Here is a 14,811-nt window from a genome sequence, read left to right as displayed (position 1 = left end):
GAGAGGCTGATAAGAGAGATTGCGATTGACGGAAAAGACGGTGAGGACTGTACTGATAATGATGGTGAGTTTTTGCTTGAAAACATTTACATTGATGTGATGAACAGTGATGAATCGCCATGGTTCGAGAACATATTGATTAATAATGTGCCAATAAGGTTTAAATTAGATTGCGGTGCTGATGCGTCTGTAATGCCATTGAAGTGTTTTACACAGGCGGGCTTTGATACTAGTACATTGCGTAAAACTAACACGGTGCTTAAGGAAGTCAGTCATAATCGTTTGCCTGTTGTAGGATATTTCATGGCAAATATGAAATGCAAACTGCGTACCTCAATACAAAAGGTGTATGTTCTAGACATGGAGTGTAATACTTTATTGGGGCGGAAGGCATGCACTGACCTGCAACTAATTAAGAGAATTGATGAATTGCATGTAGAGGACTCGGTATATGAGGGTATAGGCTGCCTGCCTTCCGTTATCAAAATTTCTATTGACGAAACAGTACCACCTGTTATTTCGGCTTCCAGGAGAATACCGTTGTGTTTGCAACCTCGTCTGAAAGAGGAACTGGATGAAATGGAAAAGTTGAGTATTATAAAACGCGAAGAGGGTCCCACTGATTGGGTATCGCCTATAGTCATAGTAGAGAAACCAGACAAGAAGTTACGCATCTGCCTGGATCCCTTGCATTTGAACAAAGCTGTACGCAGAAGCCACTTTCAACTGCCGACGCTGGATGAGGTCGCAAGTGAGATGGATGGTGCTAAGTACTTTTCGAAGCTTGATGCTTGTAAAGGGTTTTGGATGCTTAAGCTTGATGATGCTAGTTCGAAGTTCTGCACATTTGCGACACCTTTTGGCAGATATCGCTTTCTCAGGATGCCTTTCGGTATCAATTGTGCGCCCGAAATATTTCACAATGAAATGGTTAAAATATTCAAGACAGAAGGAGTAGCTGTCTATATTGATGATTTGATAGTTTTTGGTCGTACAAAATGTGAACACGATGCGAGATTGCAAGAAGTATTTAATAGAGCCAAGATAAATGGTGTGAAATTCAATAAAGCGAAGTGTGTTTTCAACAACAGAGAAGTCCAATATCTAGGTCATATATTTAGCGCTGAAGGGATGCGTCCTGATCCAAAGCGAGTTACAGCAATAAGAGATATGCCTGCACCGTTGAACAGAAAAGAGCTAGAACGATTTTTGGGTGTTACGAACTACTTATCTCGCTTTATCCCAAATTATTCAAACATTGCGGCTCCATTACGAGATTTGTTGAAAAAGGATTGTGAGTTCCAGTGGAGTGATGCACATAAACGAATTTTCGATGAGTTGAAGAACAGAATTTGCTGTGCCCCGGTGCTAAGATACTACTCACCAGACGAAGAAGTGACAGTCTCCGTTGACGCGAGTTCGCGCGGCCTGGGTGCTGTTTTACTACAACAAGGGCGACCGGTGGCCTACGCGGCGCGAACACTCACGCCAGCTGAATCGCGTTGGGCACAGATTGAGAAGGAACTTCTGGCGATTGTGTTCGGGTGTACGCGTTTTCACCAGTACATTTACGGCCATAATAAAGTTAGTATTGAGACTGACCATAAACCCCTGGAGTCCATATTTAAAAAACCACTGAACAGTACCCCGGTGAGACTGCAGCGTATGCTAATGAAACTTCACGGTTACGCTTTCCAAATTCGCTACAAGCCAGGGAAGCTCTTGTACTTAGCAGATACGTTATCTCGTGCTCCATCAGAACAGGGTTCGGATGAAGACGTGCATGCCGATGTCACTATACACGTAAATAATTTGATTGAGTGTCTTAACGTGTCAAAAAATAGAATTAATCAAATCAGAGAAGCGACTAACAAAGATGAAATATTACAGCGATTAAAGGACTATTATTTAAATGGTTAGCCTAGTAATAAAAATAAAGCCAATGATATCACTGGGCCATATTGGACCTTTCAAAATGAGATTCACGTCATTGACGGAATAGTATTTCGGAATCAGCAAATCATAATTCCCAAAACATTACGGAGAGAAATACTTTCAATTATACATGAGGGGCATTTGGGAATAGAGAAGTGCAAACGTCGTGCTAAGGAGTTGGTTTGGTGGCCGGGCATGGGCGTGGACATCGAGCAGCTGGTACAGCGCTGCGAGCCTTGCCAGCGACACCGCGCGGCACAGCCTCGTGAACCGTTATGTCCCCATCCCGTGCCGAGCTTGCCGTGGCAAGTAGTCGCTGCTGACCTTTTCGAGTTTCAACAAAAACACTATCTACTTGTCGTAGACTATTACTCGAAATATTTTGAAGTGGCGTCCTTAAACAGTTTAACAAGTGGCACTATTATTAATCATCTGAAAAACTTTTTTGGGCGGTTAGGAATACCACAGAAGGTAGTGACTGATAATGGTCCTCAATTTTCTGCGCAAGAATTCAGGCAATTTGCTGCATTCTATGGTTTTGAACATGTGACGAGTTCACCGCTTTATGCCCGTTCTAACGGGTTGGTTGAACGGAATGTACAGACAGTAAAAAAACTATTTACCAAGGCACAAGAGGACCGCACTGATTGGCAGTTGGCGTTGCTTAATTTTAGGAACACTCCAATATCTGGAGAGGAGTATTCGCCAGCACAACTGTTGATGGGACGCAGGCTCAGAACACGACTTCCATGTACGGACGAAAGCTTGAAACCCGAAACAGTGAATCCTGCCACAATTAAAAAAGTACGTCAAGAAAAAACAACACAGGTCAAGGAATATTACGATCGTGGTACCAGAAGCCTGCTCCATCTCACACCAGGTGAAACTGTCCACATGCGTGACAACAACGTCTGGGTACCCGCTAGAGTTGCAGGCGTCGCACGCGGAGAGCGCTCGTACTGGCTTACCACACAAAACGGTCGAACATACCGAAGAAATCGAGTACAAATCTTACAGCGGAACAAACGCGCGTCTGCTTCAGCTTCCCCAACAACTCCAATCACCACTAACAGATACAGTGATCTAGATTTTGTCCTTCCAGACTCAGACGAGGACGCAACACATCCACCACCTAATCCAACTGCAGTTCCTCGATCTCCTCAGGGTGAACGCGAATCAGGTGGTAGTGGTACGGTTACTAGAAGCGGGAGACAAGTGCGCCCGCCACAAAGATTTAGTTTTGACTAATCTTCTTTGTTTAATTTATTTATTTTACTGACGGGAGATAGAATGTTATGTTGTATTTTTATAATTTTTGTATTTTCTACTTATCTATCTGCATCTTGTTGAGTGTTGTTAACTTATTACTTAATTCGTTATAAGAAGGAAGATGTAGTAGTATTGAACCTATTCAATAAATGCTCTGTGCTTTTGACGTACGACACGACAGTAGTCACAATATTTTTTTTTTATAGTATAGTATATGCCTATTTATGGTATTTATTATCATCCAAATATTCTTCTATAGAATAAAAACAATTACTTATTAAATAAGTCTTCAAGCAACCTACAAATTTGACATATTTTAATTCTTTCGCTATTTCTTTAGGAAGACTGTTAAAAATTCTTATAGATATGCTATAGGGGCTTTTATTACTCATTTGTAAGTTAGTAGCCGAAAACACCTCGCGTGATTTGTGCACAACCCCTTATATACTCAATATATGCGACAACGCAACGCATATCATGCCAAGCGGTAAAAATATTGTCCACAGGACATCTTTAACGAAATCTGTGTAAGACCCAATTCTGTATAGGTGGCCACAGGCGGTTTTCTGTGGTCCCCTCAAAGTACTTATTTAGCAATCCGGTCCCGCGGTGGGAGGACCGGTGATTCAGGCCGTGAAGTCATCGTGTAGGCGCCGCTTGTTGATTGTTGACAAGCTCGGCATTGGCTTTGTTTACGATAACCTTAAGAGGGAAGAATGGCTTTGCGATCCTAACGAAATAGGGTGTTTAGAAACACACATGCTATCGCTCGTGCGCTGATACTGACCCCCAATCGTGCGAAAGAGAGATTAGAGAGCGTTGCAGAGCTCGCGACTGACAATTTAGGTACTTTCATGATGAAATTCGGGAGAAAACGGTTTCCAGTAACTAAATCTTAACAAATCATTTTGATTTTGATGTCGATCGCTTCAGCGTAATATTTTATAGGTTTATAGGTTACGCTGTTTAAAAAAACAACGGTTTGCACTCCGGGAGTGCCGGCAGAAGTGAAAACTATTGAGGTTAACGCCATCTAGCGTTATTTCGTCGCATTACTTGAAACCCCTAAGCACATCACTGTTAGTACTCGAGTTATATTAGTACCAGTTAGAAGAAAACTCACTAGATGGCATTTAAATCAATAAAGAGAAAACTCATTGTAACAGTTTTTCGATCAGGTCACGTGTCCGTCTTACGTCTTACGGTCACGTGACACCTGTTACGAGTTTAACATTTTTTCCCCATCACGAAAAGTGCACAGCGCCGCTAAAGAAGTTTTCACTTCAAAAATACATAGTTTTTATAAAACAGACAGCTTAATTCGACCAAGTTTTAATAACAAAAAATAAGTATAAAAATGCCTAATAAGTATATGTAAATAAGTATGATGTCGTGCCTGCCGCCCCTCTGAGCCGCTGACGTCACCGGGAGGGCAACATGATAGGGGTGTGCCCAACGCCTAAATTAAATTAGTTTCACTCAGGTGACTACCTGACACTGCTAGCTTAATTATCTTGTATACTAGCGACCCGCCCCGGCTTCGCACGGGTTACACAAAACCTTAACAAATTATACACCTAAACCTTCCTCAAGAATCACTCTATTGATTGGTAACTGCATGAAAATCCGTTCAATAGTTTTTGAGTTTATTGCGAACATACATACAGAGACAGACGCGGCCGGCGGTCGACTTTGTTTTATAAGGTGTAGTGATACTTAATGGTCCATGCATGCCCAGGGTTGGGCAGTATTTCAATTACATGTATTTGAAATACGTATTTGAAATACATTTTTGTATTTTGTATTTGTATTTCAAATACTACCTGGAAAAGTATTTTGTATTTGGTATTTCAAATACTGAACTCACATGTATTTTGTATTTTGTATTTCAAATACTTCAAGCATCAAAATACATTTCTACAAAATACATTTAATTAAATTCTATAATCCTAAAATGGAACGTTTATTTAAATATAATGTACGACTTGTACGAGGGCAAATACAATGCGCGAGCTATTCTGCGCGGAACTTTTCGTCAACAGCCAGGGTATAGGGTCATTGCAGTAGTTTCCGTCCATGCTCTAGTTTTAGACTACTTGACGGATTAGCAAATAATATATTTCATTTTTAATTTACTACTTGCGAAATATAATTTTGATATCATCATCATCGTAGTCATGGCAAAGTCGATGGAGGAACTCAGCATGATGCTCGATGACCTCAACCGAGTTTCACAACGGGTGGGCTTGAAAATGAACATGGACAAGACGAAACTTATGTCAAATGCCAATGTTGTGCCCATCCCAGTCTCTCTTGGGAACTCGGTACTTGAAGTTGTTGACTCGTTGACCTAGGACAAGTAGTCCAATTAGGTAGGCCCAACTTCGAGAAAGAGGTCAACCGCCGAATCCAACTCGGTTATTTTAAGAAAAGGTCTGAGGTATTTACAGGTATCTTGAGGGAATTAACCTTACAGAGATCTTTTATACCAGCCACGCTGTAGGACTGAAATTTACAAACGGAATGCGTATTATATGTGTATTGTCATTTACAACAATCTACCATCAGAAATTAGGAATCTTGAAGGCAAGGATTTCAATTGTACCCTTAGAATTTGGCTCCAAGATCATTTTTACAACATGAAAGAATTTTTGAATTATAAAAACATGATGACATGAAATATGTATTGATTTTTAATTTTAGGTTTTCTTATTATTTGGCATAATTTTAACTTGACATTATAAAGTTAAGACCTGTAACTAACCCTTTTTCTGCAAATAAATATGAATCTGAATCTGAATCGGTTGGGCAGCGTTCGGGAAACTACGTAATGTCTTTTCGTCCGACATACCTCAGTGCCTCAAGACGAAAGTCTTTAATCAATGTGTGTTACCAGTGATGACTTACGGCTCCGAAACGTGGTCTTTCACTATCGGCCTCATCTCAAAACTCAAAGTCGCTCAACGAGCTATGGAGAGGGCTATGCTCGGAGTTTCTCTACGTGATCGAATCAGAAATGAGGAGATCCGTAGACGAACTAAAGTCACCGACATAGCCCACCGGATTAGCAAGCTGAAGTGGCAATGGGCAGGCCACATTGCACGCAGAGAAGATGGCCGATGGGGTCGAAAAGTGCTCGAGTGGAGACCACGGACTAGCAAGCGCAGCGTAGGACGTCCACCCACAAGATGGACAGACGATCTTGTTAAGGTCGCCGGAAGACGCTGGATGCGGGTCGCTTCCAACCGGCACGTATGGAGGTCCAAGGGGGAGGCCTATGTTCAGCAGTGGACGTCTTATGGCTGAGATGATGATGATGATGATCATCATCATCATCATCAGCCTGCTCTCGTCCACTGCTGGACATAGGCCTCTCCTATTGCACGCCATTGAGCACGATTTGCGGCAACTCTGAACCAGCTCTTGCCAGCCGCCTTGCGAAGGTCATCGCTCCATCTAGTCTTAGGGCGTCCTACGCTACGTTTGCCGATGCGCGGTCTCCACTCGAGAACTCGTCTACCCCAACGGTTATCGGTTCTACGGCTAATATGACCGGCCCACTGCCACTTCAGCTTGCTAATCCGGTGGGCTATGTCGACGACTTTAGTTCTCTGACGGATAACTTCATTTCGAATACGATCCCTCAGAGAGACTCCGAGCATAGCCCTTTCCATAGCTCGCTGAGCGACTTTGAATTTATGGACCAGTCCTGGTCTGGTCCATAATTTTGATATGTAGACAGATATATATATTGTTTCGACATTAAGGATTGAAATCAGTCCAAATTTGTGCAGCAAAGTAGGTTTATATTCAAATTTCGTCAAGTGGACGAAAACTAGCGCAATGACCCTATAAGTTTTTAGGAAAGGATATTCGTTAAAAAAAACTAAATGATTAAACACAAAAATTGAAAGGTATTTTGTATTTTGTATTTGAAATACATTATTTTAAACACTGTAATTTGTATTTTGTATTTCAAATACCCGTCACCAAAGTAATTTGTATTTGGTATTTCAAATACTTTTAAAAATGTATTTTGTAATTTGTATTTGAAATACGTGGAAGCCAGTATTTTGCCCAACCCTGTGCATGCCATAGGATAGGCCTCAATTAAGTACGTACATTGATTGAAAAACTCGCCACCATATTGACAAATATTGACCATATGCTGTAGGTGTATTTATAGCTACAAAAATACCTTTCCTTCATTCTGCCCTACCTACCTACCAACTCCAAAGTTTTAGATAATCCGATGTAATACTATCTACTTCTTTTGTTACTTAGGTATGCTTTTTTTTTTGACATTTAGATTTTATTCTAGAAATTCTAGACTAGTATTTTTTTATACAATCTTTTTAATGTTTGACGATCCTTTTGTGAAATTCTTAGTGTTAAATTTGATATGTATAATAATCCAATTTTATTATGGAATAATATTAACATCAATAAATTGCTCTGATAATTAGATTAAGATTAATTACGATTCATAAGAGCTTGTCGCTAGGCCTACATGAATAAAGTATATTTTGATTGATTGATTGATTGTATATATAGCTTCCAATGGTTAAATGGTTTTAATGGTTAGTTGAGCTTTCTACAAAACCCTGACACTTACCAAGTCCTCATGCAATCCTGACTAAGGACCAAAAATCCTGACTTGGGACAAACAATCCTGACATGTTAGGGGAAATCCTGACGTATGGCAACCTTACCTGCAAGTAAGTTTACACGGTTTAACTTATTTGTTTTACTTATATTATTATTTAAGAGAGTGAATTTAACAAATTATACGCGGACGAAGTCACGCTGAAGAACTAGTGATTACTTATAAAAAGGTCTAAAAGGGCCTATTTTAGATTTAAGCTAGTTATTAATTTAAATGATTAAAAAAAAAAAAAAAAAGGTCATAAGAGTCATAACCCTTAGGCACGTGAGTGACAGGGGTTGGTTTCGTGCGTGACCTTCGTGTCAAGGTTAACTGTAAGTAAGTAACTATGTCGTAGTCAGATTCAAAAACAGGGGCGTTTTGAAATGCGGCGGTTCGACGATTAGCCGGATTGTCATTGCGATACGTTCTTCAATAAAGCGGCCTACATTTAGCCGCATCTTACTACTATTTTAGATTGTAGAGTGACCAGAGTAACTGGAGTTTGACAATGTTTGCAATTTAATTTAATTTTTACCATGGTCCCACCGCACTACATGTGTTTCTTGTCCAAAACATTTCCTTCACAACTTAAATAGACGGAGCCCCGCAAGCGGGGCTCCTATTTCTGGGCGGTTTGCCCTTCGGGCATCTGAAGCTACCTAACGAACCTAACCTACTTACCTACCTACGCTTTTTTCCCCAAAGTGTAATGCTTTCACGGACGTCTCACTAAATCAATACGTAGGTAGGTTAGGTTCGTTAGGTAGCTTCAGATGCCCGAAGGGCAAACCGCTCAGAAATAGGAGCGGGGCTCTGTCTAGTTGCGAAGGAAATGTTTTTTGAAAAGAAACAGTCCGACGAACTCCAGATTTGATGGACACCCCAGCGTTGGTCAGGCAGCGCCACGGGTGTTAAAAATGGGAACTAAAAACTGTCAAAGCGGCGGCTAATGACTCGCTGTATTACATTACGGCTAGCCGTGTTGAAGAACGTATGGCGCCGAATACATTCCGGCGGATTCTCATTCAGCCGCATTCAATCCGGCTAATCGTTAAACCGCCGCATTTCAAAACGCCCCTGTTTTTGAAAACGGCTAGCCGTAATGTAATACGGCGGATTATACGATTCGACTGCGACCACTATACAGCCATCATATATGTAGGTACCTACACGCGTGGTACGGTAGTAACGGTAGGCAACGAACTATTAGTCTATTTCTAGAAACCGGTAATAAACAAAAAAGTTATCTTACATAGGACCGGTCTTTGTGTAAGCTCTAAGTCCGTGTAAAGTTTGTATTTAATCATACAAAAGTACAATATTACATGTTCGTAACATATATATAACTTGGTCAAGCAGATCTTGTCAGTAGAAAAAGGCGCGAAATTCAAATTTTCTATGAGACGATATCCCTTCGCGTCTACATTTTTCAAATTTGCCGCCTTTTTCAACTGACAAGATCTGCTTGACCAAGAAGTATCCAATAGGTACCTACAGTCTTCTATACAATTAGTAGGTATGCGGACGACGAGGGTTTATAAGTTGGAGTCCTTATATTTACTGTAAATAGCTAAGCTAAAGCTAACCGGGCCGGGCCCGAGCCGAGGCGTCCGACATGTCCTTTTCTATACATATATGAATGGGCCGCGCCGGAGATTCCGGTGCTTCGTAAACACCACGGGATCACCGATCAGCCGTCATAGAAAATGACTTGTCGGACGCCTCGGCCCGGGCCCGGCCCGGTCTAGCGTGAGTCATCCAACATAGAACCAGACGCACTCTGAGTCGATAAAGAAATTACCTTATGTTTTAATGTGTTTCACAAGGAGTCTCTATTTTGGTAAATAAATAAAGTACTTAAATAATATGAGTCATTTTGTAGAGTCGGGGGAACGCCACCCCTCAACCCCTGTGAGTCACACCGGGGAGGCGTGACGTCATCTCACGGGATGGCGTGTCATATTAGATTTACGTAAAAGTACGTACGTATTTAAGTCTATAGGTAGGTTACTGCACAACTCTAGACTTATAATTATGGTATCAGACTTAGGTACCAGTTACCATATGGTATCAATGACCATGACCACTTAGGTACTTTCAGATTTCAGATGGACCGTATTTAATTTACCGCATTTTTGTACGAAAAACTGAAACAGGATCCATTTAACTTATCAAAAAATATATTTCGAAGTATGTAGGACCATTGTAACTCGTAACATATCGAACGCATCTCATGCAATCACCATTTAAGTAATAAAAAAAACTTAACTTGCATCTTTAAAAAGATAAAACCCAATCAAACTCAACAACCTTGTCGCACTAAGCCATCTCCAACCCGCTTGAAAACGCCACGTAATTTCTCTTATAGTTTACTATGGCAGGGTTCCAATTGGATTGAATTTTGGCAGAGGGTCCGGTTGGCTTATATGGAGATGAAATCGCCGGCCAGATGGGCGGCAAGCATTACGGAATACGAAATCACTGTATTATATTGCTGTATGAGATACCTACCTATTATCAGGGCCGTCTTAAACTATGCTGGGGTCCTTGGGCACATTTTAAGAATTTGTGGCCCTTATGGAAAGTAAAGAAAGCGAATTAAACTAAAAAAATTCTACTATGATCTTCTATTTATCAAATTGTTACTGTCTGTCCTTCGGGGCCCCCTGAGGATGGGGCCCCTGGGCAAATAATTATGCACTACATCTGTATAGTACAGTATTAAAATACGTAGGCATATGTATATAATACCTACATAGGAGTGCTGCGGCCTGGGGAGCGATCAATAGCCTGGATTCAGCCTAAGCCGGTGAAACAAACGCTAACTAAGGCTTAATCGTAGTCTAACTGTGGTTTACTAACGTAATTTGAATAAAATAGGCAGGGCTGCGGGGGAGCGATCAATAGCCTGGATTCAGTCTGGGTCAGTGAAACTACGGCTAACTGGTGTTTTACTAATGTACGACTTGAACTGAAAACTTGAATGAAATAATATTTAAATGTCGAATTGTAGTCCGAAAACGTATATTAGAAACTCGTTAATACGATACTTATACACAATACTTAACTAAAATAAGTGTTCCGTGAACAAAGTTTTGCACGGAACACTAAAAACTGACAAAATTATAACAGCATAATTGTGACGTTATCTATGAAAAGGGACCTTATTGTCGATGGCGCTTACGTACGCCATTATTAACGATGCTCCGATATAAATACAATGCCGCGCGACGCTGTGAGGCGTAAGCGCCATCAAACAATAAGGTCCCTTTTCATAGATAATACCCCAGTTAATGGTGTGGTTACGTATGTATATTATCAACACAAAAAATCAACAAACAAATCCTTTTGCAACCTCAACTACGGGTCAGTCTAAGTCTAATCCATTTGGAACATAATTGAGAACATTTATTATAGCATGCATAGAAAAGTTTCTAGCCCTAACCTAAATACATGCAAACTCATCCGTTCCGTCGTAAAATACTACCTAATTTAAAAACAATACACTCTTTTTTTTTGGGCAGTCGTGTATAAATAAACAAAGCAAGCTCCCGTCACTGTTAAAGAAACTGAACGGTGTATTCCCATTTGTCCCCGCCGGGCAAAGCCGCTTCATATAAATCAATTCCCATTGGTCCTTTGTTTCACTCATGTATGCCGGCAGCGGTCCCCTGTTTGTGGGAACTCAGCAAAAGAATGGATACGTAAAAGTACCTACATAATAATATTTACTTAAATAAACTCCTAATCTTGATGTAGATTGATGGTATCACAGAAGCCACTTTATGTAGTTTAGTTTGACTCTAATCCAAAGGTCTCTGGCCTTCCAATTTATTCAAACGTGGGCGGCCATTTTGGAGAAATCAATTTAAGGTTGTTTGGACCCAATTCCAAGTAGTTTAGTAGACGTGTTAAGTAATTAAATAAATAGTTTTAGGTTCGGTTTTATAAATATCCATTAGGCTGATGAGTAACATGAACCTAGCCGCCATACAGTCGAAAAGATACACTCCCATTTTTAAACGACATAGGTACTTCGTGCAACTTTTAGCAATTAATATCAAAACTGAAGAGATTAGGTTCAGTATTAAACGATCTGCTTATGTAACCCTCCCTAGCTCCCCAGTTACCCCTTGACTTGAGCGTAGATTAACCATGTGTTAAAATGAACCGTAGATAACCGTTCGTTAACCCGCCGGTGCACCGGGGCCGGCCTAGGTCTCCCGTTGCCATGGCGACGGCTAGATCTGCGCAGCCACTGGAGCACTGGGTACATCGATTTTCAGACTAAACTGTAGACATAGCGATACGAGTAGGTAGGGCAAACCTTGGCTATTCGGTGATACGTAGTTATCCGGTGATAGTCAGTTTTAATGTCTTTTAGCCGCGTTACCTGGTAAATATATTACTTGAAACCATATTACACCACATTAGTCACATCCATGGTATCTCTTAAACATTGTTTTAAGCCATAAAATTACCGGGCAACTCGGCTAAAAGACAATAAAACTGACTATCACCGAATAACTACGGATCACCGAATAGCCAAGTTTGCCCTATAACATGTCTGAATAATGAATAAAAAATATTACTTTGCTAATCCGCGAAAAGATAACGTGCTAGTCAATCAGTGCTAACCCGTTAATACTTAGGTACTTGCGTATTTTTACATTTTTTACTTGTACTGCATTGACTTACACGTTATCTTTTCGCGGATTCGCAAAGTAATATATTGGTATTACCTATTTAATATGGATTTCCGCAAAGTAACGCCTAGCTGATTATATTCATTAATGTCTGAACAAGGCTATTTAAGGGGCTACCCGAGGTTTTCATCGATTTTTGACAAGTTTTGAATCGTATCTCCTTGTTTTGCACCACAGATAGAATTATATATAAGACAAACGGTTATCGGTTCGTCAATCTTTTATCTCCGTTTTGGTCTACCGGATTTTGAAAGAAATGAATACTTTTTTTTTATAATTTTTTTAAAACATTGTCTAAAAAAACACTTTTTTCGTATCTAGTTTGCTGTGAAGGATCTTACATGTACGAAATCTACATATTTGGGTTCGTCTTTGACGTCTCGAAAAACGTGTCTAGGGTTTTAATTTTAAACTAATTAACACAAAAGTTATGGCCAGAAAACCAGTTTATTAGACTAAAATTGTTCAACTTTGATGCTAAATATCTCGAAGTAAATATGGGATACTATACCTATTGCTTAAAGCCGTTGCTGTTAATATGATAAGCTACAAAAAACATTAGAAAACTAAGGGATTCAGATCGAAGGTCATTGGCGTGGGGGAGCCCCTTAAAGCCTAGGCTGAGAGAACGCTGGTAGAACTAGAAGTAGGGTCAAGGAGGGGACAGTGGTTCGGTAGAAACAGGCCGGTGCAGTGGCTCACTCAACAAAATTTCAACACGAGAGGCGATATTTAGGCGACTGAGCCACTGTTTCCGCCTTGACCCTAAACAGTGTAAACAAACCAATTTACCTTTATCCTTTATTAACCGACTTCAAAATAGGTATATCTTGAAAGTAGATACTTACAGATTGGTCCCATTTTTGTCAAAATCTTGTTCTGATAATCATATGTATTACATATATGTTAGCATTACAAAATCAAGCTATGACATTTAATAAAGATATATATAGATAGAGATAGATAATATACTCGTACAGTAGTTATATCTCTTTTTGTAAAACTATAAGTATATTTACTTTTGAGGCGTAGTCTGATCCGTTGCTCTACACTCTTGCTCTACAGTAACGGATCAGACTCGGATCAGATTTAGTAATAATAAAGTAATTGTGTGAGGTAGTTCCTAAACTTCTAAATCCGAAGTTCAATGGTTCAAAGGCACCCGATGACGTTTAATTCAATGAATTCTTCACTACACATAATTTCATTGACCAATCCTTAGTATCCAGCAAGGCCAAGGCATTAAACCGAATAACCATAGATCACCGATTGTCTATCGCCAATCGAGTGTGGCGCCGGGCAGAGACAAGAGTTTATTTTTAAATGCACGTCGTAAGTATTTGGGAAAAGAATGTGCGTTTGTTAAGTTCGGCTAATAAATCGTATCACCATATATAGTTTGTCAAAGGACTGTCTCATTTCAATCATAGACAGAGAGAACCATGGTTACTATGTTTGTCTTACACTAGCACTAGCACCCAAAAGAAAAGGATGAGTATAGTTTTCCTGGTTCTTACTGACTGACAAATTGGTTTGACCAACTATAAGTAAAGAAAGAGTGATAACTCCATACATCAGTTTTCTTACCAAAACGCGTGTTATTTCGTAGTCGACATCTAACGTCAAGTAGTGGAACTATCAGTAGGAACATAGATGTGCAGCGACCGAAAAGTCTAATGCTCAACAATTTTCAGCTAATATTATAACCGGATTAACCGGAACTCTATTCAACTCCTGCTTCTAATATTAGTTGCAAATTGTTGTTCAATACAATTTTCGTGAGTCGCCACACGAGAGACATCTAGTATCGAGTAGCGGTACTGATAATTCCTCTACTCGATGCTAGATGTCGACTACGAAAATAATGGTCGTTTTGGTACCAAAACTGATCCTATGGAGTGAGCACTCTATTTTTACTATATTTCCCTATGGTACTACATAAAACGATGATGAGTAACGCAAAGTTGCATAGAGAATTTATATCAGAGAGTTACAATACCTAGGTACCTACTTAATATAATCCACATTAACCGCACACTATTTAAGCGTGTGAGCTGTAATGCTCGATAGGTAGCGTTCTAATTAAATAATAGTGTTTAACAAAAAGATTCGGCGATTGGGACACCGTGACCTTTGACCCACTTCAATCCACTGTCCAACCAAATTGGGTTATGGCTATCTCTTGCCCAATTTATTTGTCTTCGTTAAGGTAATAGTAGGAATGAGACAGATTTTTTTTTCGATTTCGGGGTT

General features: G+C 40.0%; 1 protein-coding gene across 1 annotated transcript in view; it reads right to left on the bottom strand.

The window, feature by feature from the left end:
* Nucleotides 1–14,811, bottom strand: part of LOC134800796 (tubulin beta-1 chain-like) — a 110,146-nt gene that overhangs the window by 24,949 nt on the left and 70,386 nt on the right. The window lies entirely within an intron of this gene.

Source organism: Cydia splendana, chromosome 20 (assembly GCF_910591565.1).
Source record: "Cydia splendana chromosome 20, ilCydSple1.2, whole genome shotgun sequence".
NCBI lineage: Eukaryota > Metazoa > Arthropoda > Insecta > Lepidoptera > Tortricidae > Cydia > Cydia splendana.
This window is presented reverse-complemented; position numbering and strand designations above follow the sequence as displayed.